The following is a 22609-nucleotide window of genomic DNA, read 5'->3' as shown; positions in this document are numbered from 1 at the left end:
TTATCCATCTCGTGTCGCTCGTTCTAAATATAAATTGAGAGCATCAGGTGGGAGGTCTTTGAAGTGCCATCACTGTTGTCAACGAAGGCATACTGTCAATGAGTGCCAGCAATGAAGGCAGTGAAAGGGCTGAAGTCATCTACATCGACATTCATCAAGAAGAAGTCATTCACGTCAAGGAAGGGAAGCAAACAGTGAGACCTCTTTTCCCTAAAGAAACTGCATTCAAAGTTATAACTCCAAGGTGGCCTAAAGGGGCTGCTCGAGCAAAAGGCAAGGAGAAGATAAGCCAGTCTGGAAACACATGACCCCGAAGGGAGAAGCATCTGGCCAAGCAAGTGCTTCAAGCTCATAAAGCTGGGTTGTACCCACTTTGTCAAAGAAGAAGTCATCCGAAGCTAAGAGGTGGAAGGTCGCCTACTGATTTGCACGACGCATGCGAGTGCTACCAATCCACTTCGAGAATCCGGAAGAAGAGGTCGTAAGAACATTCCCATGTCCTAGAGAAGAGTGGTTCGGCTACTGCTCTCGCTGTTTTGGAAAGCGAGTGGAGGATCTTCCTCCTCTCCCTGTACAACTTATCCTGAAGAAGCTCTCTACCATGGGAGAAACCCAGTGGGCTGGGGACGAGTTGCAACTGAATGGAGTAGAATTCATGCAACGTGTCGATTACAAAAATTACCTGCATTTGCTGTTAGCCAAGAGCTGGGAGTGGTCAGACGCGTCGCCATCACCCCGTACGTGCTGAGCAACGAAGGAAAGGTAGAGCTCATGAAAGGCGACGACCTCTTGTGGATGTGCCGACTCATCAACACTGGCACGGTAAGAATATAAGTAAGTATTCCACCCTCTGTGCATGATGGAAAACGGGCCGACGACATTCGTGTTCAAATTCCTGCAGCATATGCATGAGAATATTTATGTAGATAGGAAAGTCTTCTACGAACAGAAGATCATACACCTATTCGGTCCGGCAGTACTAGGAGAAAGCCTCAATTCCTTGAACCCTATCATTCTCCCTATATTAGATTACCATCATTCCTTTAATGTCACTACCTTTATCCTGTTTTAACCTATCCACCCACCCCTATAAAAAGCCGCTATGGGTCGCTACTGTTAATGTAATGTTAAAAAAAAAGAAAAAGAAAAAGGTTTGTCATTTCCTGAGTCACCACCATGGTAAGTGTTTCTTTCCCCACGTTCAGTGGAAAGAAGGGAGAGGATCTCACCACCGACTTTTTGGATGATTTCGACATTGCTTGTGTCGTCTCCAACAAAGATGACGACGTTTCACGACTTAGAATTTTTCCTCTACTAATGAAAGTAGAGGCCAAGTCCTGGTATAATGCATTGCCCCGGGCTACCAAGAATGCATGGGATGTGTTAATGGCCGCTTTTGTAAAGAGGTTTGGTGGAGGCACAACATCGGAGAAGCTATGGCAGCTACTGACATAATTAAAGCAGGGAGGCCTGCTGTAGTATGCCACCTACGAGTCCAAATTTGTGGACTTATAGGAGAGATGGGTTGCCTCACTGGAGGAAGGTGAAGGAGCGCCTAATTTCCTAAAGAAGGAAAGTTTCATTGTTGGTCTATGGTCGCCGCTTAGAGAGAAGGTGAAGGGAAGGTTTCCTGCAACATATGAATTGGCAATCAAAGTAGCCCGCCTTAAAGACAAGAAGCTACGCATGCAAGCAAGAGAAAACAAGTCAGAGGAAACAAGCTCGATACAACCAACCCCAGTGACTGCAAGAGCCAATCATAGAGTCCAACAGCAGGAGGCATCAGAAGAGCAGCAAGACCTACTGAGTCACATCACCACCCAACTAGAGAGTTTATCTGTGCATCGGGTGCAGCAAGGGCATGCATCTGGCAGAAACCCAGAACAAGGAAGGGGACAATGAAGGCAAAACCCAGAGTACCACTGTTACAACTACGGGGAAGATGGCCATGGAATGTACTCTGCCCACACCCGAGGAGGCATAATTTCAATAGAGGGGGGAGACAGAATCAGATCTCTCCGCCAAGAGCAAGACCACCACCACCTAGGAAGCTAGGACCAATTCCACCGGTCCAAATCCTTTGACCACCTGTACAACAGCAACCACCACCCCAACCTCTCATTCCACCACTACCCCCACCAAGTGCTGTGAACCAAGCGGTGAGTGTTATTAGCTTGGAGACTAAAGGGAAGGTGAAGGTAGAAGAATCAACTTGAGAGAAGCACAAAGGAAACGCGAAGGTAGAAGAAGTGGATGCTATGGGAGTGAGACGTGCGAGGCACGAGGAGGCATCTCAAAGAGAAGAGAAGATGAAAGGAAAGGCCGAGTCTAGCAAGCAAGCAGCTAAACCGCGGCGGAAGATAGACATCGTGGACTTCTCACTAGGTGAGTATGCAATACCCTATGACTTAGTTCAGGATGTGTTAACACTAGGTTGGTAATGGGACACTTTTATGTCCTGGGACACTTTTATGTCCTGTTAAGTGACCATTTTCCTTGAATTATGTCAAGAGTTTCAGAATGGATTTTGAGGTGCTATCTGTCTAGAAAGTTGTCTCATGAGCTGAAAAAAACTCGACATTTTTTTGGAATATCAATTCCATCTTTAACCTTGTCCTTGCACAACATTTCACAACCTAAACTGTGTGGAAAAACCGGTCCTGTTTTTGGCTTTTTTCAACTTTTTGCAACTATACGACTCTAGAATTCTTGTTTGTGAGGTCTATAATGCTAGAGAACTATCTTTAGTAGTACTCAACATGTCCTGATGCTTCTAGGGAGAAATAAATGTTAAAGTTGTAAGTTATGACCAAATTACAAAAATTGTCAAATCCTGTTTTTTAGACAATTTTAGCTCTTCTATGATTTTTTTGGTGCCTTTCATGATATCCAAATGCAGTTTTGATTTTCTAAGTCGCATATTGTAACATAAAGCTAATATTCCTTGAGTTTTGGGGCACCTAATACCCTATTTTGCATAGTAGACAACGATGGTTGATTTTTTCAATTACAGAAGAAAACGAAACATTCTAGTATATCAAGTATAGCGTTTTCAATATTGTTAGTTTCTTGTAACAACTACATGAATTTTGTAGGTAGTAACCATATCTAGTCATAAGGATCAAATTTGGATAGATATTGAATAGTTTCTATGGGATTCTACAACTCATAATGTTGAACCCAGTTTTTTCATGTTTACTGTATTTAGCACTTCATCTTTGTCCCCAAGATTCCCCTTGGTAAGAGATGTATTATTATTTTGACATGCTCCACGGATCCTTATGAACCTAAAGGACAATAAAGAACTAAGAAAACATGCATATATTATTTGTATTGAGATTTGCTATAGAAACTTTGATGATAGTTTTGCAGAATGGTAAAAATTCAACTTTTTTGTACCTATTTCTTTTGGCTAAACAAAAATAGTGAGTGAGAAGCAATCATATGTTCTGATCACCAACCCATTGAAGTTAACCAGGGAATTTATCTCAAGTACTACAAAAATCCCTAATCTTATTTTAATGACTGTTTTGATGAAAATGTACTGGTCCATCAACTTTGGAGGCTTGGTGTGACCAAACGATGAGAAATTTTACAAGTTTCTTATTTTTTCCATGTGTAGTAGGCCTTGAACTTTAACCTCATGAAAGGATTTTACAAAATGAGTGGATCTACTATGGTTTTGGAGGTTTTTTTCAAAACCCTGAAAGGACACTTTTATGTCCTGTTAGCTTACCAACCTAGTGTTAATGCAGGGCCCGAAGATAACTTGACCCCAATTACTCCACCTTGCACCCAGAATTAGGAGGCAATGGACAAAAATGGTAAGTACCAGGAAATCAAGGCCCAGGATAGCTGGGGCTATCTCTGGGAGGAATCTCGACGACATCCTGCGAACCATGGACGCTCACATCAAGGGGCAAAAAATTTCAAACGTCTACATAGATGGTGGTGCACAAAAATGTGTCATGAGTGAAAAGATGATGCCCCTTCTAGGTCTAGAGGTAAGTAGGCCGGCACCCTGCCGAGCCAAGATGGCAAACAATGTAAGAGTGAAATGCGTAGGCATTGTAAATGCAGTCAAAGTAAAAGCATTCAATACAGAAGTGGAGGTAGACATCTTCCTCATGCCACACAAAGGGGAGGGCTACCCCATCATTCTTGGGAGGCCTTGGCTTATGGCTATGGAAGCTAAACAAGACTGGAGCACCGGGATGATCCAGATGAAGGATGCTAAAGGGAAGTCCATATTCTACAACATGAGGACTGGAATGCAGCGGAACATGATCTTAGAGGCTTGAGAAGATGAGTCCACCAGCGACTACTCGTCTATCTCAGGAGAAGAGACGACCACCACCGACGGAAGTGACAGTAGCATCAAAGTAATGGGGGTCATTCTTAAAGACCCGGACAGATTAACACAATCTGAAACAACCTTGAAAAACCAAGAGGGATCATCAGGTATGTAGTCCTTGGAGGATGCAATTAAGCTACAAAAATGCTCTCAAATGAGTTAACCAATGAAGAAAGGAAGGAGTATGTCTCCATGCTAGGTAACTTCACTACTTTGTTCATTGATGGCTATGATAAGATCTCAGGAATTATAGTAGTACAACACCACATAAAGCTCAAGGAAGGCAGTAATCCCGTAGTACAAAAGCTCAGAAGACTTGGAGTAATCCAACAAGAGGCATTGCTTAAAGAAGTGAGAAGTTTGCTACAAGCAGGTTTCATCTACCCCGTCGAAGACTCAGAATGGGTCTCCCCAGTAGTAGTCACACCAAAAAAAATTGGTAAGTGGAGAGTCTGTGTGGATTATAAACCTCTCAATGCTGCCACGAAGAGGGACCACATTCCCCTCCCATTCCAGGATGAAATACTCAATGAAGTGGCAGGTCATGAGCGATACACAATATGCGATGGCTACTCAGGATACTTTCAGATTAGCATTGCGAAGGAGGATCAGAAAAAGACAACCTTCATCACACCTTGGGGATGTTTTGCCTACAGAGTGATGCTGTTTGGCCTCACTAACGCCCCAGCCATGTTTCAACGCTATGTGACTTTTGTTTTCCAACCTACTTTGGAACATCAATACGGGTTTTCATAGATGATTTTTGCATTTATAGCTCACGAGTCCTTCATTTAAGCAAAGTCTATGATGGCTTAACCAGGCTGCAAACCTTGGGTGGCCAACTCAACGTGGACAAGTGTCACATTGATGAAAGCAAAGTCACTCTCCTTGGTCATGTAATTTCAGCAAAAGGAATCAAGGCTGACCCTAGCAAGATTCAGGCCCTGGTATCTTTATCGTCACCCACCACCGCCAAGCAGCTGGTTTCTTTCATTCAGAAGGTAAGATACTTAAGCAGGTTCATTCACCTGCTATCTCAAGTGGTCCTTCCCCTACAACAACTCACCTAGAGGGATGTCTTCTCATGGACTGAAGAGAATGAGCAGCAGTTTACTGAGGTAAAGAAAATCCTAGCTAAGCTTCCCACTATTTCACCTCCTAAGTGGGACGAGCCATTTTATGTGAACCCTAGTGTGGGAAGTGATACACTCGGAGTAGTGCTAATGCAAAAGGACCCCAAAACATCTTTCATGCGCCCTATTTACTTCTCTAGTCATGTCATGACCCCGTCAGAAAAAGGATTTACCAAAGTAGAACACATGGTTCTGGCACTAATGTTTGCCACAAAGTTCCGCTCCTATCTCTTGCCTAGACCCTTTGTAATCCTGACAATGGAGGAGGTTTTCCCATATGTAATGCGACACATGGATGTCTCATCTAGGATCTCAAAGTGGTTAATTAGACTACAAGAGTTTGACTACACCATGCAAGTAGAAAACTCCACCAGGGCTAGTTTAGCGAGAATTCTCACTCATCGCCATTATGAGAAGAAGATGAAGGTCAACACGGAAGTAAAGTAAGAAACACCAACGATAGAAATTCCTAGGCTAGAGAGAGCTCACTCTTTTTTTTTTTACGGAGCATACAAGAGAACAATGGATCAGTCTGCAACAGTCATGGTCATTTTCAATGAACAGTAAGAAAGAGTATTCTCCATTGGGTAGTTATTACACTCCCACTCCAACAATGAAGGAGAATATGCAGCCCTAATTCTTGGGTTGGAACAATGTATTTCACAAAGAATTCAATGCCTAAATGTGTTCGGTGACGCTTTTCTTTTGATAAGGCAAATAAATGGCACCTGGGATTGTAAAAATTAGGTTTTACTTGGTCAACTTCACCAAGTTAAGAACCTTCTAAAGAAGTTTGAAGCAGTGAAACTAGTCCATGTCCCTAGAGTAGAAAATCAAGAGGCAGATGCTCTAGCTAAAGAAAGAATACAAGAAGTTCCCATGGGGGAGATCAAATTAAAGCTACCCCTCTTCCAAGGTAGTGATGCTATACCTGATGTCATCAGTTTTCTAGATACAGGAGAATGTCCAGCAGGACACACCAAAGGCCAAAAACAGTGGCTGGTAAGGAAGGCTACTAGGTACCGCCTTGTACACGACCACTTGTATTGTAAGGGCAAAGATCAAATTCTCAGGCAAGTGCCAGCCTCTAGTGAAATCACACAGGTAATTTCAAGTTTCCATGACGGCGTCTGCGGTGGTCTTTTTCTCTAGATATCACCAGTAGGAAGATTCTACAGGTAGGATACTTTTGGCCTAGTTTGAACAGGGATGTACACCATTGGTGTAAAACATGCAAGGCTTGTCAAGTGGCCAGTGATCACACATTAACTACGAGCCACAAACCCCTATCATCTCATATGGTCCTTTTGAGAAATGGGGAATAGATGCAATCGGTCCTTTACCAAGGGCCCAATCAGGTAAATTGTACATCATAGTGGGTGTAGACTACATGACTCGATGGGCAGAAGCAACGGCCACCACCCGTATTACAGCCCAAGAAGTGGCAAAGTTCATTTTTTAGAATATCGTTTGCCGTTTTGGCACTCCTCTTGAGATAATATCAGATAGAGGAGCAGGATTCAGAGGTGATTTGGTGGGAGAACTGATGAAGAAGTTAGGCATCACACTCCGGCATTCCACGCCATACTATCCACAATGCAATGGTATGGTAGAGAAGGTAAATGGAATGATTTGCAAAATCATCACAAAACAGGTGAACAACCACATAGGGGACTAGGATAAACACCTCATGCCAGCTCTTTGGGCCTACAGACTAACATTCTAAACATCACTAGGTTTCACCCCTTTCCATCTAGTTTATGGGAAGGAGGCAATTCTACCCATTGAGGTACAGATAGCCAGCTTACGAGTTTTGGCTAGCCAGACACATCATTCGATTGTAAACCTCCGAAACCACATCTTGAATCTGGAGAGACTCCAATTGGATAGGGAAGAAGCAATCAATCACTATGCAGGAGAGGTAGAACGAGCTGGCTCACATTCAATCAAGGGCTTAAAGAAAAGGGACTGGAAAAAGGCATGTTGGTACTGCGATACAACAACAGATTTGACACTAGGAAAGATAATAAATTTCAACCCGGATGGGAAGGGCCATTCATCATCAAGAAACGCTATGAAAACGGCAGCTATAAGCTGATGGAAGAAGATGGGAGAATTCACAAGACTAGGGTCAATGGATGGAGACTGAAAAGGTATTTGCTTAGGTTTGACCCAGAATTCACGCTAGACATTCCAGAGAAGGGAGAACCCTCTAACTCTATAGCTAAAGAAGCAGAAGAAGGGCTAGAAGCATGAATGCCTCTAGCCAAAGGGAGAGGGCTAATGATAGCCGACTTTTGAAAATCAAAGAAAAAGAAGGAAAAATAAACTTATTTTTTCCTCTGTTGAAGCCTTGGCAACACTGTTGGAAGGCTCGGCACCGCCTGGTCAATCCTCCCAACACCCCTACAGGCATGACACCCCCCCCCCCCCCCCCCCCCCCCCCCTCCCCCCTTCGATTTGTCGGCCTTATCACCCTCAGCCCCGTTGGTCCATACCCCAGCCTAGCCGACCGCCCTCGGTTCAGATACCCTTTCTCACACCCCCCTCCCGTCGCTTATTCCCCCCCCCCACACTTTTTTCCCCCCACTCTCATTATACCCCCCTTGGCCCGCTAATATTATTTCCCTAACCCTTCCCCACTCGCTCACCTCACCCTCCCCTCGGCCTCATTCCCTTCTCCCTTGGCCCGCTAATATTCTCCCTCACTCCCACCCATTTACATGCTCCCCTCCTCTCTTCCTTAAGCTACCATGCAAGACAGTAGATACTATTCCCTCTCTCTCTCACCCACACATTCCCCCTACCCCACTCCATTGCCAAACCCCCCCCTTACTTCACTCTCTTGTCCTGCGGCCCACGAAGGCGCGGACCTCACTCTATCTCTCTCTCTCCCTCACTCTCTCTCTCTCTCTCAGGAGCGTGTGAAGGCCTAAAAAATACTCACTCTCTCTCTATTATCCACACACACTCCATCCCTTACACACCCTCTCTACCCACACACCACACACCCTATCCCTCCCTCTCCCTCACCTCTCTCTCTCTCTCTCTCTCTCTCTCTCTCTCTCTCTCTCTCTCTCTCTCTCTCTCTCTCCTTTTTTTCAGCTCGAAGGCGCAGGCCTCTCTCTCTCTCTCTCCCTCTCGGGCGCTCAGGTCGCGTATAAACTCTCTCTCTCTCTCTCTCTCTCTCTCTCTCTCTCTCTCTCTCTAGATGCACACACCCTCTATGCACACACACCTACAACCCGCCATCTTCCCCCCCCATTCACCCCATCTCTCTCACTCTCTGCCGCATAGGCACAGGCCTCTCTCTCTCTCTCTCTCTCTCCCTCTCGGGCGCTCAGGCCGCAGAAGTGAATCTCTCTCTCTCTCTCTCTCCCTCATGCACCAATACATACACACACATGCATATACGCACCGCACCACAAATACAAAAAAACCCAAAGGTTTACGACTACGACATCGACGAAAAAGAAGAAGGATCCAAAGCACGCGCCGCCAACAACAAAAAGAGGAAGTGCGCCGAAGGCATGCCTCGTCCGACCCCGAAAAGAACTATGCTCGACACCGACGCACCGGCAACACACCATTGGCCAGCACACGCAACCACGATGCCAATTGCAGTAATTTATAGGGTATTTTCATCATTTCTTCATTTTTCACCCGAGCCATTGTAAATTCCCTTTTTTTTGTAAATATCCTCTCTCTAGGTGATGGTCACAAAGGCCTACCTAAAGATTCCCATGTTTTAATAAACCTCCCAAAACAAAGCAAGGTTCAACCACACCAGGCCCACCACTTGCTTTGTCTCCCTTATTAAGCTTACCCTAACCACACTGGGATTACCATAATCCAAGCAGTCAACACCTATAAATTGGCATTGTGAGGTCACTATCGGGGGGGGGGGGGGGGGAATTCATGAGGAGTCAAGCATTTGGTAGAGTGTAGTGGGAGGGATTAACACTATCACCATCACGAGGAGGGGGCTTGTGTGTTGGGTTTGCCTTGGGGATTGCACCATGCAAAGGGAACCACATCCATCTCTCGACTCCAATGGTCGATGCACACATGTATACACGCTCTTGGTATTCACAATCGTTGAGTCGTCTTAAAGAACGCATCAAGTAGGTTGCACCACCTCCTCTCCCTACCTCTCTACCACCACGGCGTGCCACTTTGTAAATATTGCAGAAATAAATCACCCTCACACCCCCGAGGGTTTTCATCATTTGCGAATCTCTCTCTCTCTCTCTCTCTCTCTCTCTCTCTCTCTCTCTCTCTCTCTCTCTCTCTCTCTCTCTCTCTCTCTCTCTCTCTCGGTGTGTAAGTTTGCGGTGTTCATATCATCGTGGTTTGTGTCCTAGCCGCTCAAAGCTAGGTGGTGCCCCCTGTTCGCTTTATCGTGATAGGCTCGAGGCGCACCAGTCGCCCCCCGATGTTTTAGAGGCCGTCGGGGTTTGGGGTTCGCTTTGCGTCTGTCATTTGGTGCCCCCACTGAGGAGGGCTTTCTAAGACCCTTCAGTTTACAATGCTAAAAGTGACGCCCACTATCAATCATGGACGAATGGCTGAAGGAATTTTCTAACTCGAGGACGGAAGAAGAGGAGACAAAGGAGGCACTGGCCGCCTTCATTAAGGTGCAGCATGAGGTGAAAGGTCGGTGAAGTGCCATCACTGTTGTCAACCAAGGCACACTGTCAATGAGTGCTAGCAACGAAGGCAACGAAAGGGCTGAAGTCATCTACATCGACATTCATCGCGAAGAAGTCATTCACGTCAAGGAAGGGAAGCAAACAGTGAGACCTCTTTTCCCTAAAGAAACTGCAGTCAAAGTTATAACTCCAAAGTGGCCTAAAGGGGCTACTCGAGCCAAAGGCAAGGAGAAGATAAGACAGTCTGGAAACACATGACCCTGAAGGGAGAAGCATCTGGCCAAGCAAGTGCTTCAAGCTCAGAAAGCCGGGTTCTACCCACTTTGTCAAAGAAGAAGTCATCCGAAGCTCATATTTTTATTGTTAATCATATTAAAAAATGTTCACTTTGTTTTATACTCTTTAGAGACATGTGTGTGTGTGTGATGTTGTCAAAGACATTAGTTCACATTTTGATTGTTAGTCATATTAAAAAATATTCACAGTTTTTGTACTCTTTAGAGACATGTTTAAAAGAAAAGCAAGCATTATATTGTGAATGAAACCCAATTTTTCAATGAGAAATTTATGAACATGATAGAGAGATGAAACACATGATAATGATTGACTTTTTAACATAGATTTTTTTAGTTTGTGTATGGTTCCTATAGTTTCTTTTTTCTGCTTGTCTATAGTTGTGATCAATACTATGAAGAGATAGTTGACAAATATTTATGACAATCCCTTTTTTCTTTATACGTATAGTATGATTTTATACAAGATGTTTTGACAAAAAGATACTCTCCACAACCATGTTACTGACCAAGTATTTTGTGTACATATGCCACGTATATAGCACTCAAAAAATTATTGAATATACACGGAAATACAATTTATACAATGTTCATATGGTTGGGTCAACAACCTGAACATTGCATGTATGGATAAACATATACTTCTAACAAGTGACACTTTTTAGCCACATTATTGATCACTCGAACCTAAAGACTTCTATCAATTACGAGCATCATATGTCCGTGTTACCAATTGATGTCCATATGTGACCTATTGCATCGAGGAGGAAAGTTGACTCAATATATCCTAGGAGGGCCACCTCAAAATATGTAGGTGTAGCACGTGAGCTACCGTGAGGGGTTTTCAATATGTTAAAAAGTTATAGAATTACATGTACAAAAGGGGTATAAAAATGAAAACTTGAAGAAAAGCTACATGTTTACGAAGGAAGAGAAGGGATCTTTTAATTCATGATGAAGTGCGTGTGAAGAGGGGTTTTATGGAATACCTCTTGAACATACGCTCTATATATATTTTTGAAAGGTGAGCCCCTTGGGTCAATATAATGATACTAGCGTTTTCGCGTTTGCGACATAGTACCCATAGGGGCATAACCAAGGTGGCGTCCCTTTGGTAAGCACAATTCCATACAATGCCTAGCACACACACACCCTCATTCTGTGACGCACTATCCCGCTATTCTTGTGTACTATGACAACATAAGCTATGCTACCACACAACCTACACATGAACACAAGCTGTGTGGTATGCTACCCTTGTTGGAATTAGGGTTGCAAAGAAACACACACAGCTTGGAGAAGACGAAGGAAGCTCAAGGCACACAATAGAGGGTGTTTTACTAAGTGTGCAATGGAAAGATAGATAGCCCTAGAGTGATGGGAATATGTACAATGCACGGAGGAAAAAACCTCCTAAAGAGGGAAAAAATGCCCTGACGGTCCTAGTGTGTTCACACACATCACTACCACATGTATATGGTAACAAATCCCCCCTGGAGTGATGCGGTGAACGAGAGTTGGCACATGAGTAAAGGAAAGTTCCATGCCCTGAGGACAGGATCAGTCCACAAAGGGGAGTGAGCCCAAAGCTTTGCGGAAAGCTTCAAGCTTCTCACGAGACAATGCCTTTGTGAAAAGATCTGCAAGGTTGTCCTGTGTTGGCACATAAGCCAAGTTGATCTCTCCTTCTGAGAGCCTCTCCCTAACATAGTGGTAATGCACCTCAATGTGCTTTGTGCGAGCATGAAAAATTGGGTTCCTCACAACTGCCAATGCGCTATGACTGTCAGTGTAGATAGTGTTGGCAGTGTCATCTCCAACACCCAAATCAGCCATAAGGCGTCTGAGCCATACACACTCAAATGTAGCTGTGAAGACTGCCTTGTACTTAGCCTCACAACTCGAAGTGTCCATAGTAGGTTGCTTCTTGCTCAACGATGATATACATGAACTGCCAAGCATGAAACAAAAACCACTTGTGGACACTCGCGTGTCAAAACAACCAGCCCAATCTGAGTCCGAAAAATCATGTAAGTCTGGTGGCAATGATTCCCCCTTGGGATGAAACAAGCCAAGGTGTAAAGTGCCACTAAGGTAGCGGAAAATTCTCTTGACAGCCTGCCAATGCTTAGACCCTGGGCTATGCATGAATCTGCTGACCTGTGAGACTGCAAACTGAATATCTGGCCTTGTGTTGCATACATAAATGAGGCAGCCAATAGCAGTTTGGTAAAGAGTGACATCAACAAGATCGCCAGCATCATGTCGACTCAACTTCAAACCTATTTCCATGGGAGTGGCAATAGGTTTGCAATCCTCAAGTCCAAACTTACATAGCAATGTCTCTATGTAACTTTTCTGACACAAGGCAATACCACCATCACATTACTTAAACTGTATACCCAAGTAATGATGCAACAGCCCCAAATCTTTCATCTTGAAAGTATCATTCAAATCAGCCTTAAATTCAGCAATATGTCTCTCATTTGTTCCAGTGATTAGCAAATCATCAACATAAAGAACCTGAATGAGAAATACATCATCCTCACGCTTTACATACAATGTGCTTTCTGTTGGACTTTTATGAAAGCCTTGTTTGACCAAATGAGTGTCAACTTTCTCATACCAAGCATGAGGAGTTTGCTTTAACCCATACAAAGACTTCTTACATCCGCACACTTTGTCCTCTTGTCCTTTTATGACAAAAATGCAAGGCTGCGTTACATAAACTTCCTCAAATATGTCACCATTCAAGAAAGCAGTAACAATGTATGATTGATGTACATCCCAACCAAAATGAGCTGCCAATGCACATAGAAAATGCACAGTAGTCATACGACAAGTGGGAGAAAAAGTCTCTTCATAATCTATGCCTTTTTGCTGTGCATAACCCTTTGCAACAAGTCGAGCCTTATGGCGATCGATTTTACCATCCGGCTTGCGTTTCAACTTGGAAACCCACTTTGTACCAATGGCCTTTTTGCCAGGAGGAAAATCACATAAAGTCCATGTGTCATTTTCTATGAGTGCATCATACTCTGATTGCATGGCAGCCATCCAATTTTCTGAATTCTGTGCTTCATCAAAAGACAGAGGCTCCTCAACATCATGTAAGCTAGACACAACCAAAGCATAACAATCTGATGCATAAGATGCATGGCGAGAGCCTGAACGAGTACAACTAGACAAAGGTGCATCCAATTTACTGTCACGCAAAGTGTGCACTAGCCATTTGTCATACCTCTAGCCTGCTCATTTTCAGCCCTTTCCTCATCAAGTACATCATGTACATCTGCATCAATAATAGGCTGATCTATAACATTTTCAGAAACCCCCATAGGCTGTACATTTTCCTCATTGGAACTTACATTCATATTTCCACCACTAAAAAGAGACAACAAAGTGTCATAAATGTCCCGAGAGTTTAAATTACTGTCTCTAGTACATGACAGCAAGGGCTGAACAGAATCTTCCACAAACACTACATCCCGAGAAACCAGAATACGTTTTGTTTGCGGATGATACAACCTGTAACCTTTGCTTTCAACACTATAAGCAACAAAAATACATTTGACAGCCTTATCATCCAATTTTCTGCACTGTGTTTGTGGCAGCAAAGCATATGCCAAACAGCCAAAAACACGCATGTGCTCAATAGAAGGCTTTCTATGATGCCATGCTTCGTATGGAGCAATAGACTGCAAAGCTTTCGTACGACACCTGTTAAGTACATAAGTGGCACACATGATGGCCTCATGCCAAAAAGAATGCGGCAAAGCTTGACTTTTGACCATACATCGTCCCATTTCCGTCAGTGACCTGTTTTTCCTCTCATCAACTCCATTTTGTTGAGGTGTATAAGGCACTGTACATTGGTGTTTTATCCCACGACTAGCCAGAAATGCATTAAATTCATGAGACATATACTCCCCCCCTCGATCGGAACGGAGGGTGCCCATAGTACATTTCGAGACATTTTCAGCCATAGCCAGAAATTTTTTGAAGCACATAAAAGCTTCGGACTTCGCTTTAAGCGGAAATACCCATGCATGCCTGGAGTGATCCTCAATGAAAGTCACGGAGTACAGGTAATTTCCCAAGGACGGAGTTTGCATGGGCCCACAAACATCACTATGCATGAGTTGCAACCTGCACATGGCCCGAACTGGACCATCCTTTGGAAACTTAGAACGCTGCATCTTAACCAAAATAAAGCCTTCACAAACATGTTTGACAGGTGCTTCAAGAGGCGGCAAAGAAGCAACCATATCAAACTTCTGCAAACGCAGGAAACTGGAAAAATTCAGATGACCAAAACGTGCATGCCAAAATTTTGCATCTGAAATAGCCCTTGAATATACAACAACATTTGCAAAATTTTGTCCACACTTGTCGTACAAAGTGAGCTTATATAGCCCACGGCACAAAAGCCCAGATGCAACAATTTCATTACCAAAACTGAGATCATGAACTATACATCTGTCATCCACAAATTTGACTACAAGTCCAAGTCTAGCAAGTGCGGATACAGACAAGAGATTCTTCTTGATCCCAGTGAAATAAAGTGCATCAACAAGTGTGAAGGAATTTCCATTAGCAGCAGTGAGCACAATCTTTCCAACTCCCTGAACTGGATAAGAGGCGTTGTTGGCACAAGTGACTGAATTCCCATGAGGAACAAACTCGAGAGAGGTAAACAATTCACGATGTGAGGTAATGTGCTTTGTAGGACCACTGTCGAAATACCACACATGTGAATCTGCATCAATTTACAAGCATGCATTATGGACAACAGGATTGTAAGTGCACTCTACGCTAAAAGCCCATTCTGCATCAACATCAGCAACACAGTCTCCTTTCACAGAAGACTCAACAATGGCTGCATTTGTAGTGGAACCAGCATTTGCAGTGGAACCACCCTCTTTCTTCTTAGCCTCTTTAGCCTTCAACTTAGGACACGACTTGATCAAGTGATCATTGGCTTTACAATAATGGCAACGCATCTTCTTTTTCCCCTTATCACCAGAATTTCCAGACGAATTGCTGCCAGCAAAATCATTAGGAACATAATTTTTTCCACTCGCAGCACAACCATAAGAAGTGGCTGCATTGCTGTTACCACCCTTTCTTTGAGAAGCAATAGAAGCCTGTTCAACTGCACGCCGTCTAGTCCTATTTTTTTTGGAAAGTGACTCTTGCAACAGCAATGTGCATAATGCATCAAACTTGACAACTTCTGGATTTCCTTGGGTCATAAGTCTCCAAGTACTAGCAAAAGTCTGGTAAGAATCTGGTAAGGCATCAAGAACAGTCTACAGAAGGGAACTGTCTGAAATAACTTCACCTGCAGAAATAAGTTTCTCATTGATATCCTTGACACTAGCAAGGAAAGTGTCCATATCATCTTCCTCATGCATAATCTTCGACTCCAACTCTTTATGCAGCAAAGCAATTTTAGCCTCATTGCGGCTTGCATAAAGACTTGCTAGAATATCCCAAGCCTGTTTCGCAGATTTTGCTGAATGGATGTGAGGAACAATGGTGCGCTTCACAGACAATGCAATCAATGCATGAGCATGCGCATCCTTAACATCCCAAGGAGCTTGTTCTGCCGTAGGCAAAACAACTCTAACAGCTGCAATCCTTGTAGCAAGACCTGCAACATCCTCAACATCGCCTACATCCTCAGAACCAGGACGTACATCAATGCCCTGCACAATGTTCCAGACACCCTTTGACACAAGAACATGTTGCATCATATAAGCCCACATAGGGTAGTTTTCCCCATCCAACTTGTCCTCAGCAGCAAACATCTTGAACACATCTGTGTTGTTGTTGTCAGCCATGGTAAATGTTGCACATGATGTGAAAACTGCCCGAAAATAGGAGAAACGGAGCGGAAACAACCTGTACTATATAGCACAAACCATAGAAGACTATAAGGCACCTGTTATGCAAAAAACGGCACTGACAGAAATTTTGCACAAAATGACGAAACAGCCTGTGCAGTACTGCCTGTAGTGGAAACGGAGGTCGAAATGGGCCCAAATCAAAATTCTGAGCGGACCAAGCTTCTCGAGCTTTCCCAAAATATTTGTCAACCTGCGAACGCTTGCCAAAGCTCACTGAAATTTGAGAAAGTGAGCAGGCGTGTGCTGGAGCAGCTGGCGACTAAGCCCGGGAGGACGTGACCTGCTCTGATACCAAATGTTGGAATTAGGGTTGCAGAGAAACACACACAGCTTGGAGAAGACGAAGGAAGCTCAAGGCACACAATAGAGAGTGTTTTACTTAGTGTGCAATGGAAATTTAGATAGCCCTAGAGTGATGGGCATATGTACAATGCACGGGGGAAAAAACCTCCTAAGGAGGGGAAAAATGTCCCCGCGGTCCTAGTGTGTTCACACACATCACTACCACATGTATATGGTAACAACCCTTGTGTTGTTGCACAGTGTGACGTAGAGTACACTCCCACGTGACCCTCTCACTCCCTCTCTCTTGTTGATGTACTTGTGAAGTGTGTGCATGTGTGTGGGCGGGTGCTCTAAAACTAAGATCTCATGGACCCGCTAGCCTTTTTATTTTTCTCGATAGGCCAATGAGGATCATTATGTTTCTTGGTAGACAAACCGGGAAAAGAAAAAATCCCACTGGGGTTTTCATGGATTGTTATGTCACCACTCACTGCCTTAAATGTGATCACATAAATTGTTATTATGTGAACATGATAATAACACATTGTGATCACACGAAGTTTCCCATGATCACCAAAGAACGAGAGCCTCTCACATACATCTTTTGAGCGGTTGGGGGGGGGGGGGAGGGGGCGGGGGTCGTCAATATATGTACAACCTAGATATATCACATGCATTCAAGGACTATTTATGAGACCCGATTAGCTGTGATATTTTGACCAATAAATAGGACCCTTTTCCAACTCACTCTGTAAATTTTTCTTCAACACCCTTCTATGTTTGAAAATGTGAAATATTTTAAAATAAAGAAATCCCTAGTTTTGAACCCACATGAGAGGCTTTTTTATAATTGTAGTGACCCCCTCCCAAGGACATGCATGAGTGTCTTGCTTTGAATCGTGATGCGCCACAAGCAATACCCACTGGTGCTTCACATTCTATCCATTGTCTTTCACCTACTCATTGTGGCGTAGAAAATGGTCTTGCATAAACAATGTGTTATGGGCCTCATCGTCCGAAATATAGAAACAAGTGGTCTTATGAATCTCACCCACCACTCAACACACAAAAGAGACTTGAACAGGTATGGGTACATGACTTGATCTCATTTTGTAGCTTTCATGCACAATTTTTGAAAGGTTCACTGCAGAAACCACAATTTCATCCGAAAGGTTCTACAAATATACTTTTAATTGCTCTACTTGCCAGCTATGTTTGATGAGAGTTGACTAACTTACTATCAAACAAGGATGTGGAACTCCTAGGGCTTACTTGCTCAACAATAAGATCTTTTGTTTTCTTGGTTAGGCCTTTGTTCCATTCACCTTCTCTGTGTTCAACACCAAGGAAAAAAACAAACACCCTCAACATCAAGAAAAAAACCTTCACATTCACCAAAGCGGATTTTTAGCACTTCTCACTTGGATAAAGTGCAAACCTTTTAATGCCATATTGTTTGCAAGCTTCAAGTACATACACACTTCCTTTCATGAAAGGTTGGGCTTTGGACACGATAGAGGCTCCCAAAGGTCTTTTAAGCTTGGAAATGTGTACCTAGATGAAAAGCATAAAGAGTTAACATGTTTATTAGTGCAAACTAGTGCAGCCGACGGCTTTGCCTCGCCGCCCCCCCCCCCCCCCCCCCCCCCCCCTCTCTCCTCTCTCTCTCTCTCTCTCTCTCTCCCTCCCTCCCTCCCTCCTCTCTATCTCTATGTCAACTGTGTTCACGAACTGCAGGCGACACCCACCGGATGTAGGAGAGGTTGACGCGTGGCAGAGGGGGGGGGCGAAATTCGCTCCCCCTTTATCTATTAGTATAGATAAGGAAACAGCAAGCGCATGACTACCCATTTCTTCCTATTATTTTCTCACGCATTTAATTGAAGGCTTCCTGGAACAGAGAAGCTGCACACAATATTCACAGTTGCAAGTATTTTGATTTTTTTAATTTCACACAAAGCTCAAAGAGTATAAGAAGATAATTATGTTCGAATGTTCTTGTTGAAATCTTTGAAGAATTTTTTTTTACATCACACGTGGTAGACAATACTTGAAGCACACATTGCTTTAAGCACTATGAAGCATTGAAAAGTAGTGGAGAAAATTATACAGCACTTGGAGAAGTGATTGAAGCATTGAGAAAAAATTTAAAGCATTAATAAGTAGGAAGAAGCACTCATAAGTAGTAGTAGTAAGTACTCTGAGGCACTCTAAAGAACTTTGAGGCATTTTAAATCTTTTCAAAGCACTTAGAATGATTGTAAACCACTTTGAAGCACTATGAGGCACTCCAAAGAACTTGGAAGAGGTTTGATCAAACACTATTAAGCAGTGTTACGCGCTCTCAGGCACCATGTAGAAGCATTGTGGAGCAGCATGAAGCACTTCAAAGCATTATATAAAGAATTTCAAAGTAGATGGAGCCATTGTGAAGCACTGTGAAGAATAAATAGGGAGTTTTGAATGCTTGGACTCGCATCCGTTTAATGATACTCTCCCAACAGTATATTTGGCGGAGAAAGGTCGGTTGAAAGTCATTCTCTCCCGCGCCTTATTGTTCCCTAAAGTTAACCCTTTTTGAATCCTCGAAGAAAGTGGTGTCCAAGATGTGCAAGAAACACAACATAATGACATTGCTAAAAGAGTGTGGAAATGAAGGTTGATTGCAAGTCCGCCTTGAAATAAGGGAGCTACCACATGGACTTCTTTGCACACATGATCCACCCTTGCGTAGGTAAATCGGTCTCTCGGCCTTAAGATTTAACGGTATTTTTTAAGCTACAGTGTTGAATTGTGTATGAAGTCCTACTATTATGTGTCTAAGACAACGGCTTGGAAAACCAAGGGCTTTTCTCGCTCTCGTGAGTTTTCAAATGTATGTGTGCGCCCATAAATTGGTATCTGAGTAATAGATGCTTTAGGAATGAAAGGAGATCATGAACTTTGAAGTGAAAGCTTTTGATTTGTGGAGCGGAAATGGTTCCTATATGACTTTTCTCTATCTAGTGATGGATTCAATTTTAGTCTTCGACAAGATGTAAGCTCTTAGCTAGACACATTGTGATCACAAGAAATTTCACATGATCACGTGATTATTAAATACCTTCTGTCATGACGGTGTTTGCGATGGTCACCTTGCATTAGATACCATTAGCAAGAAAGTATTGGAAGTTGGATTTGTCTAGCCTAGCGTACAATAGGATGTACATCATTGGTGTAAAACATGCCAAGAGTGTCAAAAAACTGGTGACAGGCGATGCACTTATGAGACAAAAACTCATATACTTTCGTATGGACCTTTTGAAAAGTGGGATATTGCTTCTATTAACCCAACACCTAGAATATCTCCGAGGTAGTGTGGCCATTTTAAGACACTCAAGAAAGTGGGTGATATGACCTACAAACTCTTAGTATTTGTGCAATCTTGCATTCATTCTCAGCATTCATTCAATATCTCATGTAAGTCATTTACAAAAATGGTTACATAAAGACAACAACGTTATTGATCGGTAGATTTTCCGTGATTTCATTGAACCTCTAACCTAATCGCATGAGCCTGATTCTATTTGTGGCGAGTATCATGGTCTATGTACATGTCATCCATGTATGTCGACAAGCATTAATCAAGTGGAAAGATAGACTTGAGGAAGATAGCACTTGAGAAAACATTAGCGTTCTTAAGATGAAATTTTCCACTTTTGTATTGTAGGACATAAATGCTTCTAAAAGGAGGAGTAATGTCAAGAAAAGGGCCAGAGGTCAGGGGCCAGACTCAAAGGCTCAAAGGTACCTTTATAGAGGGCAATCGATGGGTAGAGAATTAGAGTTCTAGCTCCCTTTGATCTTAGACTCCACATGCTCTTTCCAAACACACCTTCTCCATTGAGCCTTCATGTAGGCACACAATGCAAAGAGTGAGAGCGTCTCACACGCATCTTGGAGGGGGGGGGGGGGGGGGGGGGGGGGGGGGAGATTCACTATATGTACACCATAGATACATCGCATGCGTTCAAGGACTAGTTATAAAACCCCTTAGCTATGAGTTTTTCACCAATAAATAGGACACTTTCCTAACTCAATCTATAATTTTTTCTTGAATACCCTTCTATATTTGAAAATGTGAAATAATATAGAATATAAGAAAATCCCTACTTTTGAACCCACATGATTGTTAAGTATGGAGCCCGATTTACCCTTGTAATTTTCAGTGGTAAAAGCGCAAATTTGTAAGGCCCCCATTATGAGGAGAAGCCATCGTGCGTGAAGGAAAATCACTCACCGGAAACCAAAATTTTCACGGACAAGAATCAGGGGCAACTTTAAAGGCCTCGGGGGCGGAGGCCCCCGAGACTTTTTTTCGCCGGAATATTATGGCCGGACGGCGGCTGGAAAGTGGTCGGAAAACAACCGGTCGGTTGGCCGGTGGCCGGTAGTCAATGGCCGATGGCCGGTGGTCGGAAGTCAATGGCCGGTGGCCGGTGGTCGGAAGTCAATGGCCGGTGGCCGATGGCCGAATTCAAAAGCGGACTTGTCTTCTCAAGGGCGGCCACACATGGGCGGATTGGAGGGTCCGATTTGGACTTATTCCCACAAGGGCAGCTACACATGGCTGTCTCTCATAAGAGAGGGTAGCCCTTTTGGCCTATAAAAGGAGGTCATTTCTACACACATTTCATAGTGTGAAGTTGATGCAACAAGGTGAGTGTGAGGTGGTGAGAGTGAAGCAAGGCGGGAGCTCCATTAAGGGTATAATCCCTTTGTAAATTACTTCTTGTTTTGAAGTACTAAAGCCATTGAGTGGCTACTTTCCCGTGGACGTAGCCCACATTGGGTGAACCACGTATATCGTGTGTACTCTCTCTCTCTCTCTCTACTCTATAATCTCGTGTATGTAAATCTGTCTTTCTTAATTAAGTAATCTACTCAATTATCTATTTAGCTACGTCTTATTTCCTAACAACTGGTATCAGAGCAAGGTTTGCTCGTAGCTAAATTATCTCAAGGAAAGGATTCCTTGAATTGAGTGGGAGTTATGGCGGAGGAAGGGAAGCTCAAGATTGAGAAGTTCAATGGCAAAAACTACCAACATTGGAAGATGCAGATTGAAGACTATCTCTACCAGAAGGACCTCTATTTGCCACTAGGCGGTCTTGCGAAGAAGCCCGCAACAATGGCAGATGAAGCATGGATTGTCCTTGATCGAAAGGCACTGGGAACAATCCGGTTAAGCTTGGCGTCAACGGTGGCCTTCAATGTTTCGGAGATGAAGACCACGGAGGACTTGATGAAGTCACTTGACGACTTCTACGAGAAACCATCGGCATCCAATAAGGTATTTCTTATGAAGCGCTTGTTCAATCTAAAGATGTCAGAGAATGGTTCAGTTGCAGAACACCTAAATGAATTTAACACAAACATAAGTCAACTTCGATCAGTGAAAATCAATTTCGATGACGAAGTACGAGCTCTCCTTATACTATCATCTCTACCGGATAGTTGGGACAGCCTTGTGATGGCTGTAAGTAATTCTATCTCTGGCACAAATACTCTTAAGTTTGATGATGTTGTGGGTGTTCTCCTAAGCGAGAAATGCGAAGGAGAAGCACAGGAGAATCATCAAGTGCTGCACTATCAGTGGAAACAAGAGGAAGGCCTAAGGAGAGGTTCAAAAACCAAAAGGGTCGTGATCGCTCAAGGCGGAGCAAGTCACGCACAAAGTCAGTTCTTGAATGTTGGAACTGCGGCAAGAAAGGCCACGTCAAGAAGGATTGCTGGTCCAAGAAGAAGAAGGAGACAGAGTCTCAAGACAACAAGCCAACATCGGAGGCCAATGTGGCAGGTAAAGTAGAGCAAGATGCTCTAATTCTCTCATTAGAAAATGTGTCTAATTCCTGATAGTAGATTCCGGGGCTTCATTCCATGCGACACCACACAAGCAACATTTCCAAGACTACACTAAAGGTAATTTTGGGTATGTATA

This window comes from Adiantum capillus-veneris, chromosome 20, assembly GCF_014529385.1.
Source record: "Adiantum capillus-veneris isolate H3 chromosome 20, ASM1452938v2, whole genome shotgun sequence".
Lineage (NCBI taxonomy): Eukaryota > Viridiplantae > Streptophyta > Polypodiopsida > Polypodiales > Pteridaceae > Adiantum > Adiantum capillus-veneris.
Note: the sequence above shows the minus strand (reverse complement) of the source record.